At 35.6% G+C, this 14,098-nt stretch overlaps 1 protein-coding gene across 1 annotated transcript in view; it reads right to left on the minus strand.

Annotated features, from left to right (window-relative positions):
• Positions 1-12,009: 12,009 nt before the first annotated feature.
• The window catches only part of LOC149089682 (uncharacterized), a 30,156-nt gene continuing 28,067 nt past the window's right edge, over positions 12,010-14,098 (minus strand). The window contains exon 7 of the transcript XR_016193240.1: positions 12,010-12,343. The gene's annotated coding sequence lies outside the window, so the exon portion shown is untranslated. The remainder of the gene's footprint in view (positions 12,344-14,098) is intronic.

A 14,098-nucleotide genomic window follows, 5' to 3' on the forward strand; every position in this document is an offset into this window, starting at 1 on the left:
AACACCTCCTAAAGTTTAAAAAAAAAAAAAAGACACTTCCTCATCGTTGTAAATTTTTACGCGTTTTCTTGAATAAGTTTGTCATTGTTTATTGCATTATTAACTTTTTTCAAACTTTCATGAAAAATTTGAATTTTTTTCACTTTTAAAAAATCTTACAGATAGCATGCTCATATTTTATCCAACTGAACAAAGTAAAATACCAAGGGTTACCAGATTCGAAAACTGAAAAAGGAGGAAAGGAGGACGCTGCATGCGCACCCTTGATAACGTCACTTTTTGTAATTTTCACAACAGATGACGCTACTATACTCATAAAAAAAAAACCCTGGTAGCACAATAATTTTTCCCCAATTAAACAGAACCGCAAAAAAAAAAAAAAAAGGAAAAATACGGATCCATATCTCTCTCTTCGTTTAACAATGAACTGTGCAACCCACCATCTGGTCAGATTTGTTGCGTTGCAGGTTTTTCTGGAGCATGGTGAAATTTCCTTTGGCTAATAGAAAAACCTGCTACTTTCATTCATTTTATTGGCATTTCTGAAAAAGTTTCATATTCTTTTTTGGGGAGGGGTCATTTTATTTCGGGAGCGTTGCTTTTTTGTCAAGAGGTTATTTACCATGAAATCAGCATTGCGAGTGTTATTTGCATAATTTTTTTTTATTCCTAAATGAGGTTTTTTGAATCTGAAAGAGACGTCATAATCATCATCACCATCACTTTGAGGGACAGGCACAGAGCTATAAGTAAACTTTACTTATAGCTCAGTGGGCACAGGATGATCCCCGTAGAGATCAATGTTAAAATTGCCGATTGAACTGTAAAAATTTGGAAATTTAGTGAGGATTTCCGCCGCATCAATAATTTTAAAAATTGAATTCTTTATTTTCGAAATATTGAGTTCGCTCGCTTACAGATACCAATCCCAGAAAAAATTAAGTATAAAATACCTACCCAGACCTACTTTTAAGTTTCATATCCATGCAATATATAACATTGATTTGAACTTTTTACTTATATAAGTAATAATTTATATAAGTTCTTTTTATAAATATAATAATGGCTCACATATAAATTACACTGAAGTAATTCCTCAGCAATTGAGATAATTGGACAAGCAGATAGATAATTTGAACTTCAAAAAAAATCGAGATATTTAGCACCCATTAATGAAAATATCGACTTCATTTCTTTAATTTATATTTTTTCTGCCGATCTTTCATGAGCTGCCGAGGAAGTGTTCATGCAACACCACACTAAATATACTATTTCTAGTGTGGTGGTCCACATGTTGGTTAGCTTGGATACGGTTTGTATGTCCCTCAAAGAAAGATGGGAATATCACGTGATCCGAAAAAGCCTCAGGGCCCCCGTTCTCTAGTTTATTGCACGACTTCAGTTAGTGAACAATGATAATACACACACACGCAAAACTCATATCAATGAAGAGATATTTCAGAGTGAAAAAAATTTGTCCATGAAATTCCGGACACTTGAAAAGGAGGACAAACGGGAGAATTTTCTGAAACGAAGGCGGAAACTTCAAATGACATTAAAAAAGACGTCTGGTAACTCTAATAATAATAAACATTTCCATACCATTTGCCATCATAATTAATTTCTGAAACTGGCAAAAGAGGGAACATGGGCGTACGCAGAATTTTTTCAAGGGGGGGGGGGGGGTTCCAATTTTTTTTCTGTTCTCGGGGGAGGGGGGTTAACTTTTTTTGCTGAAAAATAGCACTATAATTTCGGCTTGAGGGGGCGGGTTAGAACCCCAACCCCCTCCCCCTTTGCGTACGCCAATGATCAGAAAGCTTGAGCCTGGTAACCAAGTGCTTAGCGCTTCAGGCGCTGAGCTATACAGTTCGAATAACAGCATGGTTGTATTCGCCCAGATTTTCAGAATCGTCTCTAAACTCCAGTCTTTCTTTCAGTCCGAGAACTACTCCGGATCATTACCACCTCATGAGTTATGCCCGAAGAGTGTCTGAATGCGTATCTAGTATTTTGCGCGAATTATAGTACAGCCATCTTTATCAAACTCTGAGTGACTATCGTCATAGGCAATTTACTAGTGAGTTGTGCAGGAAGTGTAAGTCTGAGTGCGCATTATGTATGATTTTTTGAGTGCTGCCATCTATATCTCAGAAGTGAAGTGTAATGACTGAATATTTGTACTGTTTGTACGACTGTTGCTGTCTGTAGCGAGACTGTTTAAGGGTGAGATCGACTCGCATTTGCGCCTTGAAGTTGGGAACCACAGAAAACTAACTTCAGCCGACCACCACTGCGGTGACGGTGGGGCTCGAACCCGGGTCCCCGCGATGGCCACTTATACAATGGTGCACCCTATTTCTGAGAAAAAAGTTATGGATATAGCCTTAATCCAGGAACCGTGGCAGCATAAAGGAATGCTTAAGGGCCTTCCTGGTATGTGGATGAAATTTAATTCACATAATTGTAAAGCAGCTATAATAATTCCAAATAACAGAACAATTGCATCAAATTTCTCGACATTTAGAAACAGTGTATCCGTAAAAATTTGTTCGACAAATAATGACAACAGCTTACGATTAGAGATAGATTAAAGATGAAATCAGCCCTTCCCCCCCCCCCTTTAATTTTTATGCTACAGGAAAGTCAAAAACTCCCCCTTTGGTCCGGTGCGCCACATCCGACTGCTTCCTACATCTTGGTGTTGTATAGAATATGGTTATCGCCGTCCACTGCTGTGAACACCTTGTGATCAATATATGGTACGGTTCACGTGGTCTTCTACGGAACTCGAAACAATATTTGAATATTTATCAAAAAAGTGTCCCCCCTACTGCAGTCTAAACAGCATCATAGCCGCAAGGCAAAATAAAAGAAGGCTTAGTCAACACACCTCTTAATAAGGCCCGTAAGCAGAATCGACCTTTGGAGGAGACACATTTTTTTTACCGGAAATAATGAACTATTTTTAATGTTTAGTCGGATTGTGTGGGGGGAGGGGCACCACAGTTCCTCCACTCTTCCCCCCCCCCCCCCGCTTACGTCTCTCTGTCCTCAATATATATATGTTATGAATCATACGGTTAGATGTCATCGTGGTACCCCCATTCAACTGAGGTCCCCGCATGGGTTCCACAAAGGTGTAGGGCTGGTACGTCCCCTTCCCAAGTAGCACAAAGATACAGATCTATATCGTAAAATTTCAGTTTGCAATATAGATTGGGCCACGATTTCGTTCTGGCTAAAAAAAAGGCATAGTCGGAGATAAATAGATCTATATCGTGAATGTGATATATTCAAATTTTGGACGGTAGATGGCGCCCTTTCGGGCGTAACTATCTGGAGGTGGGTAAGTTTGAACCCATATACCCTGGGGGTAAACAATCCCACTTTCCTTATATAACGCCCGTTCCGCGCTCGTCGTTAGATAAGGAACTATCGTAAGGAACGTCGCTAAGGAAAATTCCTTAAGCGGTACTCTCCCCTTTGCGTTGAGCATTGTCCTTAGGATCACGTGACGGGTTGCGGAGGAAAAACCGGTCTTTCGTTCCTTTCTACGGTTCAGCTCACTATTCAACCAATCAACGTAAAGCAAAAAGTTTACAACTACTCCACGTATTAAAAATCAATATTTCTTCAACATTTGTGGCAACGATTGCTTTATTTACTTTAATTCAGCGTAATGTTTTTCTTTTTTTTTCGTTGGCATGCGCACAACTTTCTTATAAGATATTTTAATAATTTTCTTACTAGACAAATTTTTTTTAGAGACGATTAAAGTTTTTTTAATAGAAATTTTATATAAATTACTATTTTTCCTGAAAGATTATAATTTTAGTTGCTCATGACATTACATTATAGAGGTTAATACAGCAAGTGTCATGCTCAATCATGAGAGGAAAATATTGATTCCAGGTCTATGAATTTAACACGCTCATGTTTTAATGTTAACGATTCTCACTCAGGAAAATGTATTGACATTTCTTATTCGTCCATCAAGTCTTCACATGTTGGAACTGTAGTTATTTCCCCCATATATGTTTGGCAAATATTGTTTGATACTATAGATTTTGATATCACTAGAACCATGTCATTCACCATATCTCGCAATAAAATTTTAATTTCTTTCCAATTGTTTCATTACATTTTTTGACAACATAAGTTATCAACTGCAGTGAATCCTGCTTGTTTTCCAAGAAACACTCATGAGAAACTAAGCAGGGATATGCTTTGGACAGAAAATTTTGACGAGTCATTCTTGAAATGGGAATGTTGTTCGTTTTGCGATTTCAGCTGCATTTAATCAAAAACAAATTATATTTCAAATTAATATTACAAATTATATAACTCTGGTTCAGATAAATCAAAATTAACACTTAGTTTCATAGAAAACAGCTCAGTAGAACAAATTCTACATTTATTGTAGTACAAAAATGGAACATTCATAAACAATTTTTCTAATTACAATCACAAAGAAAACAAACTCATTTTCTGCTTACGATCATGGATAAATTTATTAGATAAATGTGTGAACAGTATATCATACACATATATAATTGCGGCTGTGTGTGAATATACACATAGGTGCTGGTTAATAGTTGCTTAAAAAACAAAAAATTTCAAGTTTTAACCATAGGCCATAACTTGTGTCATTGCATTCAACATTTTTACCTGAAATGAAAAGGGTAAACTGTATGATAGTTTTCAGTATAGAACTTTGTGCACGTCATAAAAAATTCCAAAGATAAAAATGAAAAAGATTCAACTTACCTGCGGTATCTATGGATTAATCCATCAGTACATAAGTAAATTTCATGAGCACCGATTTCTGTCTTCAATAGGCATGTAATGTCTTCATTTTGTGACTCTCGTTTCAGTAAATGGTCAAGAACCTAATAAGCATTTCAAATAGTATATAACAAAGTACCAAAATATATAAATAATAATACCAAACATTTCAATGTATCAGCTTAAGATGGAATAAAATAACATGTTAGTTGTCAACTAAAACAATTTGCCAACAAACTGCTAGTACTACTAAACCGCATATACAAGTGATATAGTTCTGAGGAATTTCTAATTGACATGCCTTGGAAAGTGTTATGTGTATACATAAGTTTTTGTGTCCTTAGCCAATTAATTGCAATTTATAAGGAATGCGTGTTTCATGTTCGACTTACTACCATCTATTTTTGATACTGAAAGTGATGATATGTGCTTGACTTTTTGTGCTCTGAGTACTATATTAAGGGTCAATCTGTTCTGTGGACAATATATATATATATATATATATATATATACACATTTCAGCCCCCTCATAAGGCTGTTGTAATCTGTTTAACAAATATATATATATTAAACAGGAGAAAAAATACACCTAGGAGCAATTATTAATGCATAACCTACCCTCAAGTGTCAATTATACCATTTGAGCAACTACATTGAATACTTGTGTTTCTACTTGATAAGTATAACACAGTAGTACAGACAATTATTTTCTGAAATTTCTCTACAGACCCATTAATATCAAGAATTCGTTCTTTATAATTTATTGTTTCATGCTTATATCTCATGGGTGGGGGGGGGGGGTGATCATCTGAAGGACCCCAAACTTTAAATCCTTCTCCACCAGTGATTTGAACAAGTTCATAAAAAAAAATTATACAGGCCAATTTTAAATACATTGTTTAATGCAAATGACATATATTGTATTCATAGGTGCCGGAACCTAGGGGCTGAGGCCATTTGATCCCTCCTCCCAATAAATTTTGAAAGAGGTCAGCCCCCAAATAATTTCTGAAAAAACAATGCACTACAACTTTCCCCTCCTGCATACATGATTAAGTCACATTTATACGGGACAACCAGCAAGTTTCAGCCTCCTCAATGTTTCCATGTCTGCACCTCTGAATGTACTGTACAGTATATCAAAAGATTTAATAAATAACTGATAATATTGAACATTTTTCAACCTGTGTCTGCAGCAAACTTATCACTAAAAGTGCTGCAGTAATTTAATGATTAGAAGTTCTGCAGATAATGTGGAGGAGGTGCATGTGTGGTTTGGTAGTGCAAATGAGATTCGTGCGTAATTTTTGACAGCAAGTATTTCTAATGCTGGGGGTTACCTTCATAAAAATTACTCGGCCCGGGGGTCTATACAGCACCTCCTAGGGATAGATGGTGCTGGTCTATGACACTCTTTAGATGGCACGAAACTGTGCGCTAACACAGAAATATAAATTGTGTCCTTATCGATATAGTCCAAACATAATACATTGTATTATAATAACATGTTTCCCATGTTTATATATATATGAACGAATTAATATTTGTGAATATAGCTTGCATATATGGTCATCTCGCTATCTGTACATAGAGCTGGAACTGGGGGGGGGAGGCAATTGCCCTGGGCGGCAAAATTTAGGGGGGGGGCAATTTTAGGTGGAAACAAAAACACCTTTTTAAAATTGTCGAATTTTAAAGTTGCAGAGACGGCCCCGGGAAGCAAAAATCCTAGTTACGGCCCTGTGAGTACATATTATACAATGAGGTCGGATTTTTTTCTCCCAAAGCCTTATGTATAAAGCATCAATATTCATTTAAAATGAGTGAAATGTCATGTTAAGAAAAATTAAAAAAAAATTGATTTCATATAAGTTAGCCTACCTTCCACTCAACAGCAACTCTTGTCTTCGTCTCAAGCTTCTCGCATAGGTGTGGCTGTATTTTTCGTTAGCCTAAATATATTTTCTTTTTTTACATTAAATGCGTGTATCAAGCATTAATAGCGTGGAAAAACACGAGAATTGCTTGAATCGAACATATATCTTCCATCCAAGCACACATTGTGCCGCCATTACAAAGAAAAAGTTATCGTTACAAGCTAACGAGAGGGGCTTCGTTGTCATTATACAAGAAAAAAAAATTTCCTTATTTAGGGGAAGGCGAGCGCTTAGTGCGGAAATTTTCCTTTTTTCGTTAAATAACGAAAAACAGCACGCGTAAGGAAAAAACTGGTTCAAACAGGATTGTTCACCCCCTGAATTCTTCCCATCTCTAACTCTGTATCTTACCAACCCACCACTACAGCACTGATTACTTGTAAATTAATGTTATAATAACAACCAGTTATCTTTTTTTTAACTTGTATTTTCACTCAAATTTATTCATTTTCATGTATGCACAAAAATTACAAAATAGAAATTGTGAGACATTTATCATTTTGAGGCAGATAATTGAAAAATTATATTATAATTAAGGAAATTATGTATGATACAAAAAACACAAGAAACAAATTAATGTATTGTGTAGTATATCATTTATTTAAAATTATTAATTTGCGCTAATAAAACAAAAAATACAGAATAAAAAATATGAAACACAAAAAAAATTAAAATTCTCAAAGTATGGTAAAAAATGAAATCAAAGGAAAAAAATAATTTTAAGAAAAACAACAAAAACAAGAGCAATTTTTTCTAAATTAAAAAATATGTGCAATTATAAAGTGGCAATTAACGTTACGGTGGATAAGGTCTCGCTCCTCCTAAAATACCAACATCTACGACGTAAAACATACAGAGTAAGGATTCAATTATAACTGATTAATTATTGATATATCAAAATCATTTCATCTCCTATTAAAATCAAAATTTCGTGAGAACAATTATTCATTCAAACGTTTTTAATTTCCATTCAAACAAAAAATTATACGCTCGACTTTAAATTTTCTCCAAATTTTTATTTGAAGGCAATATTTTTATTTAAAAGGCACAGAATATGGTGATATATCAGCATATTGTGTATCTGATATAGATCTATGTCATGTTCAGGATATAGAGCTATGTCTTCTTTGATAGATCTATATCAGGTCTATATCGAGAATCTGATATAGATCTTTGTCAGGTGCACGATATAGATCTATGTTTTTCAAACTATATTAAAATAATTTATCATCCCAAGTTGTTGTCCTTCAAAGTAGAGATTATTCACATGGAATCAAATACATATTCGGCTGAAAAATTAGACTTGATCAATTAACATCATAAATAATTTGCACCATATAAGACGAGATCGTTCTCATAGTTATGACATCTGATATTCCTCTGACATTTTGATATATAACGATATGGTCCAAATATTGTACTATATCGTTGTGCTACTGGGGTTGCCAAGTGATTTTTTTAAGGCCCTACTAGGCAAAGTTACATGCATACTCCTAGAAAATTGTGTCCCCCAGAACGTGCCCGATCTCGCTCATGTGTTAAGATTGCATTGCCTGCAGATTCATGATAGAGAGAGGTCCGTGGAGAGTCTGACCTGGGTGCGTACCAACGATCTCCGCCTAGGGGGGGCCCTGCTGCAGTGTGGCAACCATGGGTTTCAATGTTGTGTCCGATTGAACTGATGGCTGGGATTAACGAGGTTGGAGCCCTGCCATCCTGTTGGGAAGTATATTCACGAATCTCAAGAGCTTTGAAAATAATCATCACCAGCTTAAGAGCTTCCCGAACAAGAACTGACATTATTCAACCGAAATGGCCATTGATACTAATCTCATTGAATCGCAGGTCAATCATTTGAGTAGTCGTGAATATCTCCTGACTACGAAATCAAACTATCCACACAATGGTTTGAGTGAGCACCATGGACCCCCCCCCCCCACTCCTCAAAAAAAAAATAAAATTATAGGGTGCTTATTTTTACATAATGCCCAATGCATTATCCCGAAATTCCTTTTAACAATCTTTATGATACCAAGTGCAGACGGAGAACGGAGGTGCAAACCCCCCCCCCCCCCCCACTCATAGACTCGATTGAAAGAAAAAAAAATTCACAAAAAAAAAAAGTTTTCACAAATTTTTTTAAATCAATTAAGACTAAGTCCCATTCCTCCCTCCAATGCAGGTTCTGCATTGTTCCCCACCCCCTCACGAGCAGAATATAATTTCATGTCAGTCTTTCCATGCAGAGAAATCACATCTACATATACTGTTCATAAAACATGTTTCGTTTCATGGAGGCTATCAGTGATTGATAATCTTGGGTATATGAACTCTTAAAAACTTTATAATAGCTCAAAGTTTAAATGTTTTCAGAAAGAAAATATAAATCTTGGAGGGGAAACAATTAAACACTTCAAAATACAAAGCTGCTGACGTAAAAACTTGTGTTTACCGCACAGCTGTTGATGGAATACAATAACGATTATACCGGAATTTCGGCAATCAAGGTCATGCCCCTGATAAATGATTGCTGATAAACGCCACATAAACAAAGTCACGTCTTTGCCAGTTGCTTAAATGAGGTCACCAACACTTTTTTTACGGCTGCTGGATGGAAATCCGGAGAGTTGGCAGGTCTGCAAGTGGAGGAGGCCTCACCAAAGACCAAAAATCTCAGTCTACAGTGGAGAAAGATAGGGGAGGGGGGGCGTGATGAGAGTACCGAGATGCTCTTAGGGAAAGATAAGATTTTATTCCTAAATAATGAAATGTTCCCTCTAACTCAGGGTTGTCTTAAGTGCATCATGGGCCCTCTGGCCAAGTGATTTTTCTGAGGCCCTACCAGGCCAGTTCTCGAAAATCTCAATCACATCTGATTTTTTGTGAGGTGCTCGGGTGGGCCCCAAGCCTAAGACAGCACTGCTCTAACTTATTCAATTTCTTCTAGATGTGGGGGGGAAATGGCTTTTATTTTATCTGCACAGACCTGTTGTTTCTCTCCACACAGAATTTTGGTATCTGTGCCGAATGACAAAATAACAGGCTACACTTATACAATATGGGGAATTTTTTTTTCAGCACGGCAAAAAAATCTGTGTACAGGAAACATTCTAAACAGCGTTTGCCAATACGGATCTAAATGCGTATCTGCCAATCACAACACAGAAAATCTTGGTAGTACTCCTTCGTGATAGCTGTCCCATGTGGTGCGTACTTGTGATGAATCAACACTGGAGTCATAGAAGACAGTACGACTCCTCACATTGTATCTCCTGAAGACCAAATTGTCAATCAAAATAGAATGAACAGATCCAATGCTTGTCTTGTTTGCAAGTTCTCTGATCGCGATTTGATGATCCCGCATCTCCAGGGTCCTCACTTGGTGAATAACATTTTCGGATGTTGAGGGCATATCAGAACTCCTTCTCCACTGATGTGAGGCCATTATTGAAGAAGTTGTAGCACTCCTTTATGTATGTGGTGCTTACATCTTCATTTCTGAAGGTCTTTTGAATCTTGGGGATTGTTTCCACTCAGGAAGCTTCAGACAAAAATTAATGTAATAGCATTCAAGTTTTTCTTGCCATTTTGTCAAAAACCAAAATGCAACAGCATTCACTTACACTTCCTCATTCATTGGCGCTCTGCTGGCGACTGGCATCTTCTGAAGGCAGTAAAAAGTTCAAGCATGTGCACTAGGATTGCCTACATCTAGTTTCATAGCTTTACGCACGAAAAATTATGGCCGGATACTTTTGAACAATCCTCCTATCGAAAAAACCATTTTCTTTTGAAGGAGTTATGGAAGACTTAAATGATGTTGAATTTGTGTAAACACGGCATAAAGTTCACATAATATAAATAATGGTGTTGAATAAATGAGCAAAGCCGAGCTGTTTATGAATACTGGGGTTATTTTGAATGATTATTATTAGATATTTTAAAACCATCATAAGAAATTTTATACAATATTAAATTAATTTCGTCTAATGTTAATGCTATGACTTTGCTTTGATTTATACCTTTATATGAGAGAAAAATCATAAAGATGTAGATGATAAAATGGGAAAACACAATGACGAAAAAGATTTAGTCGAAACCTCACCGATTGTGACTATCATTTGGTCAAATTTGAGATTTCATTTTCAGGCATAAGGACTCGAGAGGTTCTAAAGCTACTCAGAAGATAGATCCAGTCAAAATGGTTCTGGAGCATGGTAGCCTATTAGTCATGAATTTCCCAACAAACAAGTTTTTGGTATCATAGTCTCCCCAAAAAGAAAGAAATCCCCAAATGTGAGGGTAAATTTGACTTTCCGAAAAATGAGATGTTGAAAGTTTCTCAGGAAATTTATGAATATAAAATTCTATACATGTGATATGAAAAAAAAAAATTTACACATACATATTTATGCTGCAGAACCTTCATCAACAGAGGCTTGTAGAAAGTCGAAAATCAGCTGGTCCCATACCCTCTTTCATTGTTACAACACGGGGGTTGCATTGACAAATGGAAGAAAGTTGTGGCGTCATTGGAAAAATTAATATCACCAATTAAGAAACCCAAAAATTTCTGATCAATCAAAATAATCTCACTCTGGAGAAAATGACACTTCGGGAACAACAGCAAGCAAAAATTAAAAAGATTTATGTAAAGATGGACAATATAATAGATATTCTAAGATATTAAAATAATTTAAAAAAGAAAATTCATATTTAAAAGAAAAAAAAGTTGATTTAACATGTTTGATAAAATAGTTTTTGTTTGGTTCGCAGACAGCACCAAAACACACTTAAGTGTTCCTATCTGTGGTAACATTTTGTAGGAGATAATCTTCAATAAAAACTATATGGTAACAGGTTAGTTATGGTATACAAGCAAGCCAGGTTGGCATGATCAATTTAATTCCTTTACAATCACGGACAACATATTTCGTCCAAACGCCACAGGAAAAAATTCATTCCAATTCTGTTTTCTTTCCTCTCTCATCATGATAGCCATATTGTAACCCTATGAACAAATTGTTCCCCCCCCCCATACTTTCGATATTCCTGTTAGATTTCTTTCCTCACATATAATATATCTTTAACAGCACTATTTTAATCTATTTTTTAAATTAATTATATTTATCTCAATCTCACACGATTGATATAAATTTACGTTCAATACTTCTAGTAATATCAAGCACATTCAAAATAAGCAATTTCAATTAAAAATTTTTTTTTATAATGTAATAAATTAGAATATGATCACTAAGGCAGTACTAGACAGATAACATCAAGATCATAAAAACGACCAAAGTTTTATTTGTTTTTCAACTTCACACAATATAAAATGAAGCATTAACTAGGTATCCCATGAATGTGAGTTTTCACCATGTGTTATGAATGATAAACAAAATGTCATGTAAATTTGTCAGAACCAAAACTCAACATTTTCTTTTGAGTAAATACCGTTTTTTTTTTCAGTCAGCTGAACCTTTTTGTTTTTCAAGGGTAAGAAATCTGAACTTTTTTTCCATCTCATCAACTGCAGAAGGCAATAGTTGTTGCGGTTTCGCAGAATACGCACAGCATGATCCCGGAGAAGCATCCTGCTTCTCTATAATCTCTTGTACCTGTCCAGAGTAAAAAAAAAAAAAAAAAAAAAAGAGTAATGCCTCTTTATTTTATAATGTACTAGCTATAATACCCGGCGCTGCCCGGGTTTTCTTCAATGAGGCTTTTTCGGATCACGTGATATCTCCCTCTCTTTTTCTTGAGGGACATACAAACCGTGTCCAAGTTAACTAATATGGCGACCTGCGCGATTCATGAAATAAACAAATCTAGATTTACACCGAAACATAGAAATGAATATATGTTTTTCTTTTTTTAAGGGGCGCTAGGTTTTTCGACCCCCCCCCCCCTCGAACTTCAAGTTAACCATCTGTCTGTTCCAGCTTCCAAAAATCCTTAGTTAAAGCTGTGGAATTTTTTCGATGCACTTTTCACGGGCTCATAACTAATTTTAAAATATCCTAACCCACATGAATTTATGCAAATAAATATCAAAAGAGACAATAATTTTTATACTTGAGAAGATATAAATGAAATCAATGATATTGCTTGAATATCCAACTCAAAAGAATAGGTTTGGCTAATTACTTCATATTTAATCTCCTGGGCTTCGTATATCTCTAAGCGAACTGAATATTTCAAAAATCGAGAATTCAATACAAATTTTTAAAATTGATGGGGCGGAAAATCCCACTAATTTCCGCATTTCTACAGTAAAATCGACAATTTTAGCACTGATTTCTATGAGGATCACCCTTTTCCTGACTCTCAAAGCGATGCTGATTACGACGTCTATTCAAAAAGCCTCATTACTGAGAGTATATTGAAAATGTGGCAAACCATTATAAAGGCATAAACTATTATACATATACTAACAGGATTAAAGAAGTGACAAACCGTTGTAAAGGCATATACACGTCTGAAACGCATTGCTAGGGAACCTCGGTAACCAACGTAAACGTTCGGAAAGTGATTGTTGAGGCCCAAAAACCATTGTTGCCGGACAGTTTTTTGCCCTGGGCTGACAAAATTTTAAAGTAGCCTATTGTTCAAGTCGGGTCCCATTTGGTATATATGCAAAATTTGGCGACGATTGGTCTAAAATTGTAGATTTGTATAGAGAACACACACACAGACAGAAAATCAATTTATATATATATATTCATATATTCAGCACAGTCGGTGTGTTGATATAACTACATTGACCTCATGGACGTGTGTATGCCTTTGCAATGGTTTGCCACATTTTCAATACTCTCAGTAATGAGGCATTTTGAATAGACATCATCGGCATCGCTTTGAGGGTCAGGAAAAGGGTGATCCTCGTAGAAATCAGTGTTAAAATTGTCGATTTTACTGTAGAAGATATACGAAGCCCAGGAGATTAAATATGAAGTAATTAGCCGGACCTACTTTTGAGTTGGATATCCCTGCAATAACATTGATTTCAACTTTTTATTTATATCTTTTTTTCTCAAGCATGTGAAAATTAATGCCTACGTATTGTCTTTCGATATTCAACTGCATAAATTCATTATGCATTCATTATTCCATATGGATATGGAACTCCTTTTAACCAAAAATTGAGTCCCAAAAATAGGGGAGGTAGGGTTGTCTTATACATGGATGATAATATAGTATCAATTTATGGACATGAGTGTATTTAGTTCGCTTAGAGATATACGAAGCCCAGGAGATATTAAATAGGAGATTAATTAGCCCCGGACCTTACTTTTGCGTTGGATATCCATGCAATAACATTGATTTCAACTTTTTATTTACATCTTCTCAAGCATGAAAATTAATGTCTCCGA

This window comes from Pholcus phalangioides, unplaced genomic scaffold (genome assembly GCF_987345545.1).
Source record: "Pholcus phalangioides strain wild (caught in Gottingen) unplaced genomic scaffold, Ppha-v1.0 ptg000001l_1, whole genome shotgun sequence".
Lineage (NCBI taxonomy): Eukaryota > Metazoa > Arthropoda > Arachnida > Araneae > Pholcidae > Pholcus > Pholcus phalangioides.